Raw genomic sequence first — 19635 nt, forward strand, 5'->3', positions numbered from 1 at the left:
TTTTAAAATTTTTAACTGGCCTCTTAAAAATGGGGATTGCACTTTAGTGAATACCTATGCAAAAGTGAATGTAGTTACTCCATGTGTTTTCTGGGCTGTGTGGGAAACCAGGATCTGAGATGGATATACCTATGAATGAAACCTGTTCAGACAACAGGCATCCCTCCAAATTTGGTCTCTGGTTCAGGTGGAAATCCTGTTAATTTTACAATTGTTTCCTTTCTGAAAGGTCACCCTCCTTTATTCTGATGGAAAGCAGTCTGTTCAGAGCACAGAGATCGTGGCTTTGCAGCTCCCCAGGTAGGAATGCAGTCGTGTCCCAGAGATGCAGCACTGCCCAGCTGGAGTGACTTACCTTGAGAGCTATTTTCTTACTTTCTCACCTTTTATCTCATGTTTTATAAGATCCTGTTTCTGGTTGTCTATTGCAATATGTGGATACTGTGTCTGGTGCTGCCTTTCTAGGGTAGCTTGAAAAAAATTTGCATTGATTGCCACAAGCTGAAAAAAAACTTTTTTAGGGAGCACCAGTGCAGGTAATTTTAAGGAAGATAATTGTCCCTGTTAGAAAAAAAGAAGAAAAAAAAAACTAAACACCTCCAAGATGGAGTTTCCTCCCGGTTTCTTTGCTTGTGGATTCTATTCTCCTAAATTCTGATCCTGGTGGGGGGAAGCAGGGGGGCAGTCCTGCCTGGCTAGGTAAGAGAAAAAGGTTTGGTGTGTTTGGGCTGAAGTTTGTGTGACAAAGGGAAGATAATACCAAATCTTGTGTTCCTGCAGGCTGTCTCTGACTCCAGATGTGTTACCCCAAGAGATGGGGAGAGGCTCCAGGGGTGAACAGCCCCAGGGCAACGTAGGAGAGACCGCACTGGGCAACCCTGAGAAAGCAATTTAGCTCTGCAGTGCTGCACACTCCTCAACTGGAAACTCTCTCTCTTTAATAGCTCCAGACCAGCATAAAGCATGCTCCAAAGTAAATTGAATTTGCAGTAACCCAGGTGGTACATGATTATCTTCTCCTCCTGAAAGGTTTGTCATAACAATGCATCAAACCCTCACCTTGGTCTGAAAGCTGGGGGCATCAGAGAAACTGAACAACAGAAATGAATCCAGTGCTAATTTTGCATTACTGCTACTATAAAATTGGAAGTTGGGGGTAGCTGTGGGTGTATTGAAGGCAATAGCCCTGAATGAGTGAGTGAGGCTGCAGTTGTGAGCTGGGGTGGGGAGGAACAGTGCTGGTGAGCAGAAGGGATGGAGGCATGGCAGTCACCACTGAGTCAGCCAGATGCTCAGCTGTCGGGAATGCTGTAGGTACCTACAGAAATAGTTATTGGTATAAATAGTTCACAGAAATAGTTCTGCCTAGCTTGCCTGCCCTAAAGAAGGGGGGTGGTCTTTCTGGTTCTATCTGTTTCTAGGTCTCAGGTCAGCATCTCCTCTTGGTTCTCAGGAATTACAACACAAGGGGTTTATTACATCCCTGCTTGCACGAGGTGGAGGCAAGAGGCAGCCCTCATGGCCTGGCTCAAGGTTCTCTCTACTCCTAGGTGCTGTTTCCACACAGTACAGCAGCAGCAGACTGAATCCAGAGGGCTGGGTGGGTGGGACACTTCCTTTGGCCAGGCTGTCAGGTCAGACCTCACTGCCAGTGTACGAGGTTTACAGCAGCATCCCCTCTTAGGGAGAAGTGTCAGGAACCTGAACTTTAGCTTGGGAGTTGCCAAAAGCTACAATGGGCTTTTTCCCAGACTTTACTGGGAGTAACACCTGCAAGGCAAAGCCTTATGGAATTGTTGGGGGGTCAGTGTGCAGTGCAGCAGGGGACTGGCGAGTGTGCAGGTTGACACTGGATGCACCCGCTTCACCTCACTTGTTGGCATGAACCTTCTGTTCTGGGAACTGCTGTCTCTAGGTATTTACCAACATGCATTTAAGCATCAGATTACTCATACCCTCATCTCCCAAAATCCTCCTCCACAACCCGCTTCCCTCAAGAAAAGGGAGACACTGGCATATGCTGTGAAATAATACAGGTTAACTTTGTCTAGCCTTGAATTTGTTGGGGATTAAGAACAGCTCCGCCTTGCTGGCACAGCCAGTGTCAGCTTGACCTGGGCTCCTGTAGTCTCTGTTCAGGTTTGGCATTTAAATAAGGGATGTAGCTCTGTCGTGTGCTGCCTGTGGCAGGAAGCAGCAGGGCTCTTCCTCTTCTTGTCCTCCTGCCCTCCCCCTAGCCATGGGGTGGCCAGTCAAGGTGGAGTAATGGAGAGGTTTGGGGGGTTTATTCTGGGGGTTTCTTGTCTGTGAGATGGCAGGAGAGAAGTATGTACAAATGTGACAAGACTTTAATGTCCATTTCTTGTTGCTATAGCAGTTTGTGAAACTTGGCTTGAGTTGATGAACAGTAAGTATTTTGATGATGATCCTGTGCTCTTTCAGCCACACTATCTGCAAACCAGCTTTAAAGTACATTTCCCCCAAGTTTTGAGTAGACCATTATTGCCACAACTTATACATAATCCAACATTTAACTAAGACTGTGGAATATTGTGATGCTATATGAGCTATCTCCTTTCAATCTCTTGAAATAGTAAGTTTATGCTAAGCACAAAGGGTAGGTTTGTATATGAAGCTTTTTAAATTTCTGTTTAAGGTGAATTTCACATTATAAAAGAATGGAAGTATTCTCTGTAGGCTGAATAAAACCAGGGATTTCAGAACTCTGCAGACTGGCATGTTTGAGGGCAAATTAAATCAGATGGCTATCAAGGAAGGAAGGAAAAGCTTTCTGATCCCAGGGGCTTTGGTCCTACAGAAGCTGGCAATTCAGGGGAGCAGGCTGTCTACTGGAACTGCGAATCTGCTTGAAAACTGGGTTTGTTTCACCAAGCCAGACATATTCTCATGTAGCTCATACAGCAAGAAAGCAAATATGTTTTTTTAATGCACTGATTTTTGATGTTTCCAGCATGATGGCAATAATATTCAAGGTGGAAAAGTACGAAATCCAAAATGTTTGCCTCAGGATATGTGTTTGCATGGGATATGAGGAAAAATAATGTGCAGAACTTCTCCCACCTGATGCCTGTTCTGTCAGATATGCCACAGCCCCTGCTCCTGGGATGGAGGAGAGCAGGTGCCTGACAAGACCTGTCTCTGAGAGGAAAAGATTCCTTTTATCAGCATGGGCTCCTGTGCTCTGTTAGGAGTCTCAAATGTTAACTTCTGCCTTGGCTAAAGAAGTAAGGCTTTAGTTGCTTTCTTAAATTCCCATGAGCATTGGAAAGAGGAGTTACTTTGTTTATGGACAGTGTTTGTGCAGGGGAAATGCTTCTGTAAATCTAAATGCACTTAATGTCTTTCTGGCAATATTACAGTTGGTCACTCTTCATCTAAAAAGCAGTATTTGTAACATATGTTACACATTTATATTATAAAGGCAACATCAAAGGATCAAATGTTTGTGTTTCTCACAATCTGTATACAGTAGCATTCCTTGAAAATGAACTGATAATGGGTTTAATCAAGAGCTAAACAATTTTCCTCACAGAGAAAAGCAACAAGCTTTAACATTTTCTGGAAAATCACGCAGTTAACAGCCACCCCACAAACATGATTTTCCTGGTGCTAAAAGCATAGCTTGATATATTTTCTTCCTTTGGAGGCAGATTCTTTTATTTTCAGTAGGGTCAGGAGCCCAAAGTAACTTATGTATAGATGTGAGTTTCCAGAAAGAAGCTGTTGATGACACAAGGATGTGAAATCCTCTAAAGCTGACAGGGTGAGACTGGCTGGTCTGTGTGAGCAGGGAGCAGCCACTGCTCTGGATTGAGGATTGCTGCTATCTTCTTAAATATGGATGGAAGAGACCTCATATACAATTAAAAATAAGTGGCTTGGCTGGAAAGAAGAGAGTAAAAATGTAATGAAACTGTGTAGGAATGTGTTTGGACTCCCCCCAAGGCAAAAGAAGAAGTAGGGACAGCTGTGATTTGCTCAGGTTATCGTGTTCCGACTCCAGTTACACAAACTTACCTATGGCGTGCTCTGCATGCTACCAGGATAAATGGTGTGAACATTCTTGGATTGAATCCCAGAGCAGCAACATCAGATGGAGAAGAGTAATATGGTGCTTTATTTTGCAGTTCTGTGCAAGGTGTTTGGATTTTTTTGAGGGGGGGCACTCTACCAGGGCATCAGCCTCTGCAGCTCAGCACCTCAGCCCCATTTTTCTACATGTTAGGAGTTATTGACCATGACAAGAGTTAAAAGATAGCCTTTATCTTTCCACCATTATCCATCTTCCAGTTCTTACCAGGTGCCAATGTCACATTTGGACTGTACAGCTCGCACTGAAGTTTGATTGTTACGCTTGGGTTTAAGATCAGTCTGAGGATAAACAAGTTGCTTTCTCACCTCAGCCAGACCTGCCAAATGCTGCTGTCTGATGTGGGTAAAGCTGATGTTTCTGGGCTTGCAGGAGGCACCCCTCTTACCTCTGCCTGAATGATGATGATGATATTTGAGCACAGGAGAGGGCAAGTGAAAACCTTTTTATATTTCTGGTAGGGAAGTCTGGTTGTCAGCCTTGTGAGAGCAGAGAAAAATGTTTTAGTTTTGGCCAAAATCTTGCAGAATGAAGAATGCTCTGAGGAAAGGTTAGCTGATCCTGTGTGGTGTTATTAGTATTCTGGGCTTCAGTCAGGAGATTAATAATAGCTGCAGACAGTGTCTCTTCATATTAAAGTGTCTTCACATGAGTAGTTTGGGTGAGTGCAAAAGGACTGCAAGGCACAAGCAAGCTGTCTTGTCTCGCCCCAACTGACAATGAGTCAACACTTTAATATAAAGAACAGACAGTTGGTAACAGTCATTAACATAACAAAGTGCCCTATAGATCACTCCAAATTCATCTGACTGTTTTTAAGCAAATGTTTTCCCCTGAGAAGTGGCAACGGAACAATTTGTTGAATGTTTTGCTGCCTGGGCCATCCTGTTCTGCTGGGAGTGGGAGAGGTGCTGCTGTGGGATGGCTGGTCTAGAAACCCCTCAATAGGGGTTGGTATTTGCTTGCAGTGACAGTATACTGAGTTGGTTTTTTTTTTAGCCTGATTTCCTACCAAAACTGGACTCACGGGGGTTTTTTGTGGTTCCTCTCCCCACTTCCTCCATTGAACAACTTAAAGAAGATCTGACTTCTGTTAATGCAGGTAAGAAGAAAAACGAGTCAGACAAACTGCTGATCCTCTATGTGAAGGAGCAGCAGGGGCTCAGCCACCGTGCTCTGTGCTTGGCCCACACCCGGGATGAGTGATGGTGGAGGCTCTGTGCTGGCAAGGATGAAAGATGGGAAGAGCAGAAGAAGGAATTGGGCTGTGGACTGGCAGTTGTGATGCACATCAGGCTCCTGAAGGGGGATGAATAGAGGCTAAGAGTAGTCCCAAGGAGGGAGGAAACTGTACACAAAAGCAGGTCTGTTACTGGTCTTCATGGAGAAATGTGCATGACTTCCTTGCATACCGTTGTGCTGGGAGGATGCAGGGAATGCACTGGTTCCATGCATCAGGAAGCCATCCTGCATCTGCCCAGAGCAACCTGGTGCTGTTGCTGCTGTAACTTCCATGAGTTGTTGGACTATGGTAGGACTCCAGGTTTCTCCTGCCATTTCCAAGGGCTGTCTGCCAGTGGCAAGTGGTCTGGGGGTGCTAGCAGCTGCAGTGGGTTTGGATCCTGCTGCTGCTGCCCATTGGACTTCCTCCCCAGCTGCCTGCCTAAAGAGAAACCACCTTTCCAGGGACTGCTGTCACAGAAGGGGTCGACTCTGGAGATGTAAATTGTGGGAGGCTGGGACACTGCTGGCTGACAGCCGAGTGGTGTGGCACCACGGGTGGAGATGCCACAGCAACCACAGCAACAGCAAGGCATACCTGACTTGCTGAGTGCTTACGGACGGGTCGGCACCTCGAGGGCAGCTGCAGGCAGGTGGCACGCCTGGGTTTGGCATGGCTGTGTGCGCTTTGGGACCTGTTGCTCACCTGCACGAGAGAGAAATCCCAGATTCTCCCCAGCTGCTGTGCCAGAGGGGAACCAGAGGGACGTTTCCAGCTCCGCCTCTGCCACCGTGGCAGGGTGGCCGTGCGTGCTGGGTGGTCATTTCTGGGGGAGCGTGAATGTCCCTTTGTGCGGGGCTGCGGAGAGTGGGCTGGAAGGTGCCCGTGTGGGACCTGGCTGGCACAGGGGCCGCGGCGCTGGCGGGAGCAGCTCAGCCGCCCCACGCTCATCGACTTAATTGGGGCTGCGCCGCGGGGCTGGAGGAACGCGGGACGGCCGCGATTCTCACGGCGGGGGGAGGCTCCCGGCCGGCCAAATCATTAGCGTCAATTAAGTACAGAATGTGTAGATTACTGACATGTTATTGTTAGGGCTCTAAAGGAAATATAATTAATAAAACTCCCCTCCCCACCAAGAGGCAGCCCTTTGTGCTCCCTGCCGGCAGCGTCTATCTCCTCCCGCAGCCCCGCGCTCCCTTCAGCAGCCTCGGACAGCGTTAACATTTGAATTAACATAAAATCACTTTCTGAAATCTGTTACCATTTATAATGTTGCTGTACTTTGCCTGAGCATTGCATTTTTTTTTCCTGTCAGTTTGAGCTCGGTGAGGGGTTTCTTTTTTTGTCAAGTGATACCAAACACAGACCCATTATGCCGCAAAAAATCTCATATTTGTTTAATGATTTCCCATTGGTATCTTTGTTGCTATGAACCAAAGCATTAAATAGAAGCCAGCACGTTAATGCCGTGTTGTTCTACATAATAAATTTGAATATTCCCCAATGAATATTTTTAACAGGAATTTTCTGAATAAAACGCATGTGTGCCAGGGTATTAGTAATTACTTAAAATCAGTTTTTGACATTTAATGTTGGCATCTAAAATATTTCCTTTAATTTTTGGTTGCTTCTGCAAATAGAAATGATGGCATTCGTCCTAAGGAAGGCTGGGTGGACAAATAACACGATGAAATGAAAAGCAATAAAGAAAATGTGCTAAATGTCAACAGTAAAGCATATCTTCTCTCCACGTATTATGAGGAGAATATACCCCAAAATATGCATACACACAAAAAAATCCTTCAAGTGACTTAATATGTTTGAATATTAATGGTTTGAGTGTTAATCCATTGCAATGGCTCAATTTTTTTCAAAATTGGCTACTTAAATACATTATTACCTCCATAAATTCTCTATGGTCACTGTGGTAGCCATAGCATGAAAAACAATCATCATAAATCTGAATTTACAAAATATCTCCAAAAATTGCACAGTTTTGCTGAGAGAAACAGAAGATGAAGTGTGTATTATTTAACTCGATATATTTTGTCCTTGCAGGAGTTGCTTGTCTAAAACACCAGCAGATGGAGTCTGTTGGAGGACACGAGGGTCTGGCAGCAGCCTGAGAAACCAGCTCGGTTGTGTAAGTGAGGGAAGGCTGACAGCCTTCACCATGTGAGCTTCTCTGCTAAAGAAGCTGGTGGATGCTGTAGCACCAGCCCTGCAGGAGCAGCTTTGCTGGGCCCCCTGGTGAGCCAGTGCAGGATTCCGTGCCTCTGGCAGAAGGGATTTGGCCAGGAATGGTCAGAGGGCTTGTGCCGTTGCTGCCTCTTTCTGCTGGGTGGTGCAAAGCCCAGCGTGCTCTGATGTCAGCGCAGGCAGCTGGTATTTTTCAGTGTCAGCAGCTCTGCATGGAGCTGCAGGGCAGCCCCAGAGCACATCCTGGGGGTGCAGCGAGGCGTGCTGGGCCACGGCAGCTGCAGGCATGGTGGGACGGCTCCAGCGCTGCTGGAGAGGCGCTGGGTGGGCTGAGGGGGTGAGGGATGTCATGCCCTCAGCTCCCAGCACAAGATGCTGTTCAGCACCATGACACGTGTCCAAAGGCGGGCTATGATGTGTCAGAGCATCTCCGTGGGTGCTCAGGGGCAGGAGAGGCCGGGGCAGAGCTTGTACCAGGTTTGTGCATTTCCATTGGCTGGGAAAGCCCTTCTCTCTCCTTCTAGACTTTAAACTATGCTTTTGTTAAAATAACCATGAGGAAAACCATGAAGCACTTTCACACTTTTGCATCCCTGAGTGACTCTTGTTACATGTGTTTGCCCGTGAAAAGTCCTGGGATTTTTATTTGTGGTCAGCAGCTGATGGGATGTTCCTTGCCCAGAGCTGGCCATTCCACAGGCTATATGATGTGTCATGTGTGTCAGGCAGTGTGGAAAAGCAGAGGGAGAGGAGAGGATGCTGGGGTTTCTCAGTGCTCCCCTTGACACTTTGCCATGACGGAAGCAGGGTTGTGATCAGGGTCTTTGCAAAAAGCAGTGGCCAGCAGGATGTGCAGGAGAATCCTGGGTGTCACTTGTGTCCCAGGAAAGTGGCATGTAGAGGGTTACATGGTAACAGCAGTAATTTTTAAAGGAAGGGGGGAAGACTGCTCCACCTCTGACTTTCTTCATTGCCAAGATACCTATTCCTCATTTCCAGCTTGTGCCCCTCAAAGCTTCTCTCACCCACACCTCAAGATTCTTGTGCAGGTATCTGGGGATGTTACCTGCTTTTGGATTTCTTTGGCTTCACTGTCACTCGGCTAATAGTGGTCAACAAAAGTGGGCCTTGGTGAACCAAAATTTGCAAAGGCTGGAGAAATACTGACCCATGTTAATCAATGAGAAGTTTTGCTGTTACTCTTCTCTTTCACTTGAGCTCTTGCAGCTGGAGCAACCTGTGCTTCGTGCACACTGTCTCAGACAGATGATGTGTCCAGGTTGTTCAGCCACACATGTGGTACAAGGACAAGGGAAGAAACCAAAGGCCTCTCTAGACCTTCCCAAGCCCTGAGAAGGGGGACATTGCAGCAGCTTGTGAAGGAGTGTGCCCCGGCAGTAAGTACAGCACGGACACCCCCTTTCACAGGGGGCAGAGTCCAGACAGACCTGTGTATGCAGGGGCTGATCCTTGCCTAGCTCAGAGGCATCTCTATAGGTTTAGGAATATAGCAATGGGATTAGCTTTGCTGCTAAACCCTCAAAAAGCTGAGCACCCTATGAATTACAGCCTCTCCTTTCATATCTGCAGCTGAGTTTGACATATGTAGCTGCAGCTGGCCCTACCTCTACAGTTTTATTTGATAAATCTGATTGATGAGGGTTTTTTAATTCCTCTCAATCTATTTAAATTAAAGAAAAAAGGAGAGAGAGAAGCTGAAAAGTGCTGTAATTGCGAGTGAGCACAAGAGAAACCTACAGCCAGCAGGCGTGCTTCAAAGGGAACGGGGCCAGCCAGAACCCTTTCATTGCTGGCTAGTGAGGGCTTCAAATGTGCCCACAAGGTAGCTGTGTTTTAATTTTGAGCCACACCAAAACAGCTTAATTGGAAGATACTGGGGGGGATGATGCATGTGGCCTCTTCAATTTGATGAGCAGAGGCTGTTGCTGGAGCAGAGGCCAGAGGTGGTCCCTGGCCTGGTGGGGTGGCTGTCCTGGCCACCAGGAGCTTGCTGACAGGCTCCTGTGTGCAGGCAGGCACAGCCCTGCCTCCTCTCCTGCCCGCGGAGCTCTGCTGTGTGTTTGCTCAGGAACGAGGAAAGGTTTGCTCCTCAAGGAGAGAGGGAGCTGCTTGGTGCACATAAAGCCCCGATGATACAGAGCAGCCTGGCTGTGCCAGTGGCGTGGGGAGCTGACCTTCCACGGGTCCCAGGGCACCTGATGTGTGCTCTGACCTCCCTGGGCAGCAGGAGGAGCACGGCTCTCCTAAGCACTGGCACCTGAGTATCTGCTCTGTGCTCTTGTGTCTGCTCACCGGTGATGTGGCCGCTGTCTGGGCTCCTGGGCGTGCTTGGCCAGCTGCCTGCACACCCCTCTGCTGCTTGGCTGCATCAGCCCCTTCCCATCCCATCCCTCTGTGCCCGAGGAATGGGGCACGGAGAGCAGCAGCCTTCCCTGGCTTTCCCACTGCCTTCCCCAGCATGCTCCCTGGTGTCACTGGCAAATTAAGCAACTAATTTTCATTAGTGCCAATGCACCTTGCACCTGACTCTAAACTACCAATTAAAGTTATCGATTCTGATCAGCAAAGGTACTAAATTCCCGCTGGAACTGGAAAAGCAGGTACTAAATGTACAGAGACAATCTGTTTAATGCAGCCACAGATTAAAGCAACTCATCCATCATCTTTGTATCTTTACAAACACTAATCCTGGGGATGTGTGCCTGGACACACTCCTGTGTGTTTGGAGTCTTCTCGTTTCACCTGACTGGGACAGGTTTGAGCTGCAAATCTCCAGCTGCTGCCCCTAACAGCTCCTCAGAAACAGGTTGATATTTTTTGGTTCAGCTGATTCATTCTACAGGATGATTAATTATTGTGTAAAGACAATTTTGTGTTTATTGGTTTGGGACATGAGAATTTATTCCTCTATTTCCTGATCCTGCAAACAAGCAGTAGCAAAGGGTTACTCTTTTTCACTGACTTCTGCTGTGGATTCTCATGTTGCAGTTCTCAGTCTGCTCACTGAATTTGGTCCTTAGCTTGCATTCCACAAGGCATCAGTCCATATATCTGCGATCTGGAAAGGCATTTAACATTTTTATGTTCTAATTGTATCTGACTGAAGGTTGCATCCAGTCATAGACTGTTAGGATAATTTGTTCTGGAATATACGAAAAAAGATGCTTCATCCACTGTTGTTTGGGCTGAGCTGATTCTGGAGGCAGGACCATCAGCATTCCTGTGCAGTAGGAGTGACCTGTGTCTGCCCAATGCATAGCAGTAGTTTAAAAAGCTAATAGTGTGCTCAAGCTAAGAGTGAGGGAGACTATGAAAGAATATTATAATTGTGCATAACAAATTTCTATAATTAAAAATGGAATTCTCTGGCATTGGAGCAGAAATAGCAATTTTCTACCCAGTGAAGCTCCAAATTATTTTAAAGGGAATTAGATGTATTCTCCTGGACTGTGATCACTCTGAAAGATTTTTTGATGCTAAACTGTCTTTGAATATTGGAAAGAGCAAACTGTGTTGTCCTCACCTGCTGCTAGCTTGGAAGTGAAATCATCACAGTCAGAAGTGTCATGGCTTCTGGATATGTTGCACAGTTCTGTTCTCTCTGAAGAACTGTCACATGGTTACAGCATGGGAAGTACCTTCTATTGTGTATTTTCACACAGTTTTTTGCTGTGTTCGAGACAGGATGAGTATTGGCTTTGCATGCAGTTGCATCCCAAGAAGCTGCTTTTATGAATTAGTAGTTAAAAGGTGCAGGCGGTTCCAAGTACAGGCCAGTGAGCTCTGTGTGAGCAGATGCCTGCAGAGCAGGCTGTGGTACTGGAGTGTCCAGGAGCTTTGTGGCCCAGTGACTCCCAGATGTGCCATCGCACAGTCCTTGCAATGCAGTGCAGAACTGAATAACCCCTTTATTTTTCTTGGGGTTTTTTTGTTTGTTTTGGGGTTGTTTTTTTTGTGACTTTGGTTTTTTCCCCCTTCCGTGTGTTCAGAATTGGTTCATGTTCTAATCAACCATCTCAGCACAACCCCCAGTACCATTCTGGATGTTTTTTGGCTCTCCCAAAAATTTTTTTCTGCATACCAGAAAGCTGCCTAGATGGGCTCTGGAGAGACTGATAATGAAATATTTGGGATGTGTGTTTGAGCACTGTCACTAGGTTGCCATCTAGTTTTGTTTCCCCTGCTGTTCATTCAAGGCAGTTGCCATCTAGCCCAGGTTTGTCCAAGCAGTGTTCCTGTCTGCTTTCCAGGCTGGGAGCCTCATGTGGTTTCACATCAAGTATCAGCCCTAGGGTAAGCTGTGTTTGTGTGACTCATTTTAATGAATGTTTGTCCAGTGAGTGTTTGTTCACATGAGAAAGTACCCCGCAGGCTGGCTCTAGCCCGGTCCCATTGGTTTGGGGTGCTGGTTTTGGAGAGGTGGTGGAGGGGATGGGCTCCTCTGGCTCAGCTTGGCTGTGGTGTGTTGGGTGTAAATCATAGGAAAGCGATGGGGGTTTGCCCCCATTAGCTCTGATATGACTATTGCTGCTCTGCCCTCGGCATTGACAGCCAGTGTTTCCTGCTCAGCAGCCCAGTGCCAGGCACTGACAGCCTGTCCCAGTGCAGGGAATGCCTGACCCAGCCTCCGACACGGTGCTGTAGAGAAGAAGGCTCAGCTTGTGCTTAATGTACTGGGTGGGCACCCAGGGGAGCCTGTGCAGTTCCCAGTTCCTAGTGTGACCCAGGATAAACCATTTAATCTCTCTCTGCAGCAGCTCTCCCTTGGGGAGAGAGGTGGGAGCAGCAACAACAGGCTCCTTTGTATTGTCTGCTTTAGGACTGTTTTAAATGAAGCGTGGCACCGGTTATTTAACGGGTTGCCTTCTGAAAACAGATGTTTTTACTTGCCACTGAAGACTTAAACCCACACCTGACCAGGGCTTTTACCTCTGTTGGGGTACTAGGGCCTTGCTGTGATGCAGCAGGTTATAACACTCACTGCTTCTGGTCCTGCCACCTCTCCCCTCGCTGGCTGTGCCCTTCTTCTCTCAAGGAAACTCTCCAGCTGTCCCCTGATGTCTGTGTTAAAGCAAGAGCCAGCCAAATGCTGCCCTATCTAGCAGCATGGGGAGGTCAGGCAAGGGAACATATTTTACTTGCAGAACTGACATAATTGTTTAAAGCAAACAGACAGCTCAACATTTTTGCTAACTTACAAAATCTGGCATCTTGGGAGAACGTGTTTGGACTCAGCAAGGCCATTTTCACAGGCGAAGCATTGTCATTAATCTGCATGTTTGGCATTGCTGCTGGAGAGCCTCCTTTTTGCTCTGAACGAGATGTATATTCATGGACTGAAAGTTGCCTGGTTTTGTTTCTGTGCTGGCCACGTGGGTTTGCTGGGCTGGGATGTCCATGAGCAGGCACTCGGCTCTCCCAGCTGCACCAGCACAAAAGCTCTGGTCACTGCTGCTGGATTGTCAAGCAAAGTGTGAGCTGTGATTGTATTGAGGCCAATGTAATCATATCACCTGCCAGTCTGGGGAAAAATAGGGTCTAAATAAGATGACGAGTGAATGATGTGGTCAGAATTAAAAGGATAAACAGCATCTTTCCCTTAATGAGCTCTGTTTAACATGTGAGAAGCCCCACACATGCTTTATCTGTATTCTGACCAGCGAGGAGCCTTGCCCAGACTTCATACAACAATTCATCACGGCCGATTTGTGCAAGGCATATTTGAGATGTAAGATGTGTGGCTCAACCTCTTTTATTCCCTCATTAATTTTCTATTCTGCCTGAAATGGGTTCTTAGAGCGCTCATCACCAGGGTTTAAGCTGGCGAAAATGGGGCGTTGGGATTTCTGCTCTTATTTTTGTCGCTGTGGTTGGATAAAGCAGCAGATGTACAAACACCTGGGCTGGGCAGGCTGGGTGTCCTGTGCCACCAGCACCCGCTTCCACCTGCGACTGCTCCCACGCATGGGCAAGTCTGAGAACAAGGCTGGTAATTGCTGTTATTGTTGACGGTCTTTCCAAGAAAATTGCTGGCTGAACAAAAGGAGTTTGGAGTTTTTAGCTCATGTTGATGTTTTTGAAGGCTTCACCTGGAAGTGCTTGAAGATTGGGGATTTTTGGTGAACTTTGTGTGTACATCTGTGTATCTCGGGCAGATTTGCTCTCCTGCTCTGGTTCTTCTTTCCCTTTCAGCACTCCTGCATGTGCCTCTCACTGTGTCTTTGTGCTGCATGCTTTATATGTCTTGTTGCTGTGATGTGTATTAACTTCTCAGACTCCCAAGGGCCTCAGAAGATGAATGGCTTTATCTATAGGATTCCAGTAATAATCCATTTGTGTATGGAACATGCTCCTCAGTATTAGTGCATCGCAGAGGGCTGGCATTATCTGATAGCTGCAGAGGAGGCTGCGGGCAGCAAGTGTGTTCTGAGCTGCACCTCAGGCTCTCTGATAACTCCTGACAAGTCACTTAAATCCTCTCTAGTGCTCTGGATCCAGAGGCAGTCATGGCTCAGCTCCACAGATACCTGGGGTGCTGTGTGGCTTCCTGAGCTAATTAACACCTGTGAAACACCTCTGCCTCCGGGAAAGGGCTGCTGGTGAGTGCTGCACTCACAGCAGTGAATTCAGGCACCTTCCTGGGAGATGTGTGCTGGTGTCAGAGGGCTTGGTGACACCAAGCGTGCTCTGTGGGGGTGTTAGAGAGGACCCAGCCTCCTGCAAATGCCCACCTCTGGTGGAACTGGGCTTTTCCAGTCACTTCAGGTAGTGCCTGTAGCAGCAAGGCAGTTCACTCCAGTGTGCAGGGGTATTGTCCACTGGCTTCAGATTTAATTTCAGTCTAGGCAAAAAAATGTCGCCCGTGCCAATCAAGCAGCACAAAGCACACAGTAAGCACAGTTCAAAAGCTGCATTACCCTTATCTATTAGTAATGATCAATTAGCATGAAGGTCAGTGGGCAGCCTGGAAATGAGTCAGATAAGAAGGGCAGAAGGAGGACTTGAATGGAGAGGAAATTTTTGATTCATATTCGGCGTTTAAAGTCATAACTCTGTAACAGAGGGGGCGGAGGGTAGCGTTAAGTAGTCCTGCTGTCACACTGACTCAACCAGAGTGTAAATCATGCTGGGAGAGTGCTGTGGCTTTTTCCTGGTGCTAAAGCATTATATTGTACCACAGAAGGCATTGCAAGTTGCAAGAAGTCCTCCTTGCCCTCCAGCCCACTAAAAATCCCTGGCCAGTTTAATCCCCCTGGCATGGCACAGCACCACGGGGCTTAAACTTCTGGTCCCTGGCTTGCACCAAAATGAGTAGAATTGACAGTGAAGGGTGGTGCAGGACACAGGGAGCCTCAGTGGTCATCTGGGCATCATCCAGTTAGGAGGTACCATTCAGTGCAGAGGTAATGGTTGAGGGGGAGAAGAAAGGATGGCTTGTAACTAAGCCTGACAGAGGTCAAGAGGCATTTGGACAATACCCCTGGGCACATGGTGTAACTCTTGGGGATGGTGCTGAGCAAGGGCGAGGAGTTGGATTCGATGATCCTTGTGGGTCCCTTCCAACTCAGCTCATTCTTTGATTCTGGTGCCTCAGGAAGGGACCTGGCCCCATCCAATCCTCCCAGGACAGGTGAAGGGCATCTTCCTCGTAACACACATCAAAGCTGCTCCTGAGTATAAGAACTGATGTCTGAAGCAGCTTCTCTGGACTAAAAGAGACAAGTGAACAGTGGTGCTTGCCACAAATTTCAGACAGTATGATACAATCTTTTTTGTTTTCTCATGTTTACGTGTCCCAGGTTTTCTCTGTTGCTGTGGGGCAGGTTGGTGGATGGGTGAAAATCAATCTGTCATTTTCCATTGCGTGAAGTTTATTTCTACTTATTTCTCCCACACGAGTGACAAGGTTTAACAAAACACCACACCTCCTTCCAGGCCGGGTGAGTGCAGGGACAAACGTGCACTGTGCCTCCAGCTTCTGCCCCTGAAATACCCTATGTTCTGGCCCACAAGCTTAAAATATCCAGGTGAAGTGATGTTTAGAGGCAGAGGGCACTACACACAGGCTCTCTTCAGTTTTCTGGAGGCTAATTAACCCCCTTAAAGAGAGAGAGGGTAGTGAAATAGGTGCTCCTGATACCAAGCAACTGCACTCCCTGTTGAAGATGATGAAATGTAAGTACAAAAGAGAATAGGTAGGGGTAGGTTAAACCCAGTGTTCCTGCCTCTGACAGTTTACTTTGATGAATGCACTCATTCACTCAGCTTCACCATTTGGATCCTGCATAATCAGAGATAACAGGCGGATGGTTTGCATGAATAACTAAGTTTGTCATGTTTAATTTTCTTTAAAAAAAGAAACAGCAGTTGCTTTACCCTCATCCTTCAGGCCCAATACATATTTATAAATTGTCAGGAAATGAAAAGCCTTTTAACAGCACGCAACAAGCATGCAAACCTACCAGGAGAAATAGCTGGGAGAGCAGTGAGTGCAGGGAGTAGCACAGCCCACCTGCAGCTCCTGTGGGCTCACCTCGTGTCACCTGGAAGGTGGTGTGGGCAGAGGATGCTGAGCAGGCTGTCTGAATTGTTAGGAAGCGTGGCACTGATATTTGTTTTGTGTTCTGCAGACAGTGTCTTCTGACAGCTTGACATTGTGCAACAAGGAGCGTTAAAACTGAAAAATAAGCCTGTGTTTGGCAGTTAGCTGGTAATTCAGTGACTGACTGTGCTGCTTAATATTTGATTGGGTGCTCGCTTTTTAGTGCCTATCCCATCACTGACAATTGCTTAAAAACTACAAAGGGTGCAGCTGGAGTTTGCATGGAGCAAAACAGTGGAGGAACATCCTCTGCAGAGCACTGTTCCCAGCAGTCACACCATCCCCTCCAAAGCCAGTCCCAGCTGCCCTGGGAGCTGTGCATGGTGGAAATGTGAAGGTGAAAGCACTGACTCACTGCTGTGATGGCTTTGATCCAGGACCAGCCCTTCCCAGCCTGTGCCAGGCATAGGTGTGGGCATCGTGGCTGCTGTTGAACACTGCTAATGTTACAATTAAAAAATATCCAGTCTCTTTATTAAGCAAATGATTTCTGCAGAGAATAGTGTGATATATTAAAATGTCTGTGCAGAAAGCTCCCAAGGGAGAAATTCAGGAGAAGAAAGATCGGATCACTAAAACTGAGAGAGGAACCAGGATCTGCTAATGTGATGCTGAAAGAAGACGGCCAAATCTAGTTAGAGGGTCTTCTAACCAGCATGGCTTTCTTCATAATCATCCTATGAAGATGATCTCTGCAATAGGCGACCTCTGACTTTGGTACCAATATATATGTCACCAGACACAAATCCCTGAAGAGCTAACTCAATGATATTTCAAGTAAGAACTACTAGGCAGAAGCACAATCTGATTACTGGCATGTTTGCAGCCTGGGAGGCACAGGAGATCTATGAACGCTGAATCCTCGGAGAAGCACCAGGGCAGGAGTACACCAGGCCTGCTGCAGTGGCCCTGCTGCCTGCCCACCCCTGACCCTCCACAAGTCCCACTGATGGCATGTGGCATGCTACCACAGTTCCCCAAAGAAGTAAAACCTTGAGTTAATTAGGGATCCCCCTGCTGGATTATAATTTGACTTTAGCATCATTTAAAACAATCTCAGAATTGCTTTAGTTGCAATCATTTTATCACACCCTGAAAAGCCCCAGATCAGTGGCGGGGTGGGTCCCAGGGTCCCCAGTGTGGGCTACACAACCCCTGCTGAGCAGCGTGGCACTGACAGGCATTGTGAAAGGGTGTTAGAGTGCAGCATTGGATCTAATGGTAAAAACAATAAATCTTACCAAAAATACCACTGAGGTGAAAACTACGAAGTGTTTGCCACTAGTAGTTATCTGGGGAATAGAGAATAATAAATTAGCAAATTCAAAACCACACAGGCCCGTAAAATGTTGTTTCCCTGCTAAAATTATATTACAGAAAAATCTTTAAAACATCAGTCCCCCTCACTTTTATAGACCCTGTTTCACCAGGCGCTTCTGCCTGTGCTTAGTTGTCAGCATGTGAGTGAGCTGTTGTCTGGTGCTGTGGGAAGAGTGCGGGCTGAGAGTGCTGGCATGTGGGAATGTTTGGCTGGATCAGCCTGTGGCCAACACGCGTGGGAATGTGGCCAAGGGTGGGTGTGAGGAGCCTGATTCTCATTTACGTCGAGGTGGCTGTACAGGGCTCCCTGGGCGAGCAGGGCTCGTGCAGCGAGCCTAAGTGTGTGTAAACACTAAGCCGTGTAATTAATTTAAAATCCCCTGAAGTTAACCCAAAAAAGTCCCACAGAGACATGACGGTGCTGGTAGACCACAGGCATGTGCTGGCTGCAGCAGTGAAGGTGCTGTGCTGGCAGGCACCCGCAGCCACGGTGGGGATGTTTCCTGTCGCTGCCCTCCCGCCCTGGCCACAGCCCTGGGCACTGCCCGAGGAGCCACATCCCACCCTCCACCCCCAGCAGCTCATCTGCTGTCTAGACTGGAGAGCCTGGTCTCAAACAGAGACATTAACGTTTCCATTAATAGGGATCTCTGTGTTGCTACATAGTCTGAATTGGCCTCTATTACTTATTAATGAAGATCCAAAAGTGCATGTACTTAAGACCTTGCTTAGCTAGGGGGAGTCTTCTAGGGCCAATTTGAGTCCTATTTAATGACTAATGGCTATTGAGACATAATGTCCACTAAGCAGACATCACATCCTATTTAGTATTTAATGTTTAAATATTTAATTAATTAAACACTGCCAAATATTTAATTAAACACCATCAGAGCCATCCTGACACTTTCACTATGCATAATGCAAAGGAAATCAGGGCTTTCGGTACCAGCCCCACAAGTAACGCAGACTCAGCCTTACTCAGGAATAGCTGGGGTCTGCGTAGCCAAAATACCTGTAAACACACACAACAGAGAGGGTTGGTTATTAAAAACCTCCTTTTTTTTTTTTTTTCCTCCAAATGAGCTGAACTAAATGCTTTGTTAGTAAATCAGGCTCTGAAGTGACATGTAGGCAGAGCGGTGGCACCGTGTGCCGCACTGCAACAAGAATGCTATGCTTGTATATTGACTTTTAATTATTTAAAAGTAAATGATTGCTACTTAGCATGGCATACCTGCCAGCAGTTTACACTAGTTTTGCTTAAATATTTACTCTGCTATTCAATAAAAAATGAGTCTACTGAAGCAAAAAATGAGAACATACCATATCACATGACCCCTCTCCTACCTGTGGCATGCCAAATTCACAAAGATTTATTCACAAAGAGATGCTAGATTTTGATAGTTTTCCTGGACTAACCCAAAATACATGTTTAAATTAACCAGATAGCTATCCAGGTACAACCAGGTCATAATTACCAGCTTTTGACATTCGGTTTCATATTTACATATGGAAACTTGGCACTTCGAAATATGAAGATCTTTAAACCCCTGTTTCAAAATCTGGACAGTGAGCATCATTTAGGGCTGAAGTGCTTATCTGAATATTTTATTACCAAGCTCCATCCTCTGATGTGTGCTGAAGCTGCTAGGTCATGTTTCATCACTTCCAGCCGGTGTGGGGTTGTCTCACTTTAATGTTCCCACATGGGATGTCTCACTAACAAGGAATGTGGCTACCAGTTGGAAAAACCATTAAAGTCACATCATTTTTATGCTTGGATTCAAGCCATTTATTAATGAAATGAGGATACATATTTTGGGCTTTCTTTAGAGGATCTTACACTATCTTATTGGCTGCTCCAGACAAATTATCTTTCACTGTAAAGAGCTGATGCTCCAGTTGCTCAAATTGGGTTTTACTTATATAAACAGGAAAAAAAAAATTGGACTCAATGCTGTAAAAAGCTTCTATTGTTAGGGGACCTTTATCTCTCAAGTTCAGTGATGCTTTGCTTTGTCCATTTGCATTTATTGAACAATCAGTTGCCTGAACAGCCAGGAGTTTGCCTACATCTATAGGCTGCTGGGATGTTTTGAATTTTCATGTTCTCCTGCCCACTCAAGCAATAACCTCAAACTACATTCATTCCTTTCACTT

Source organism: Aphelocoma coerulescens, chromosome 11 (genome assembly GCF_041296385.1).
Source record: "Aphelocoma coerulescens isolate FSJ_1873_10779 chromosome 11, UR_Acoe_1.0, whole genome shotgun sequence".
Classification (NCBI taxonomy): Eukaryota; Metazoa; Chordata; class Aves; order Passeriformes; family Corvidae; genus Aphelocoma; species Aphelocoma coerulescens.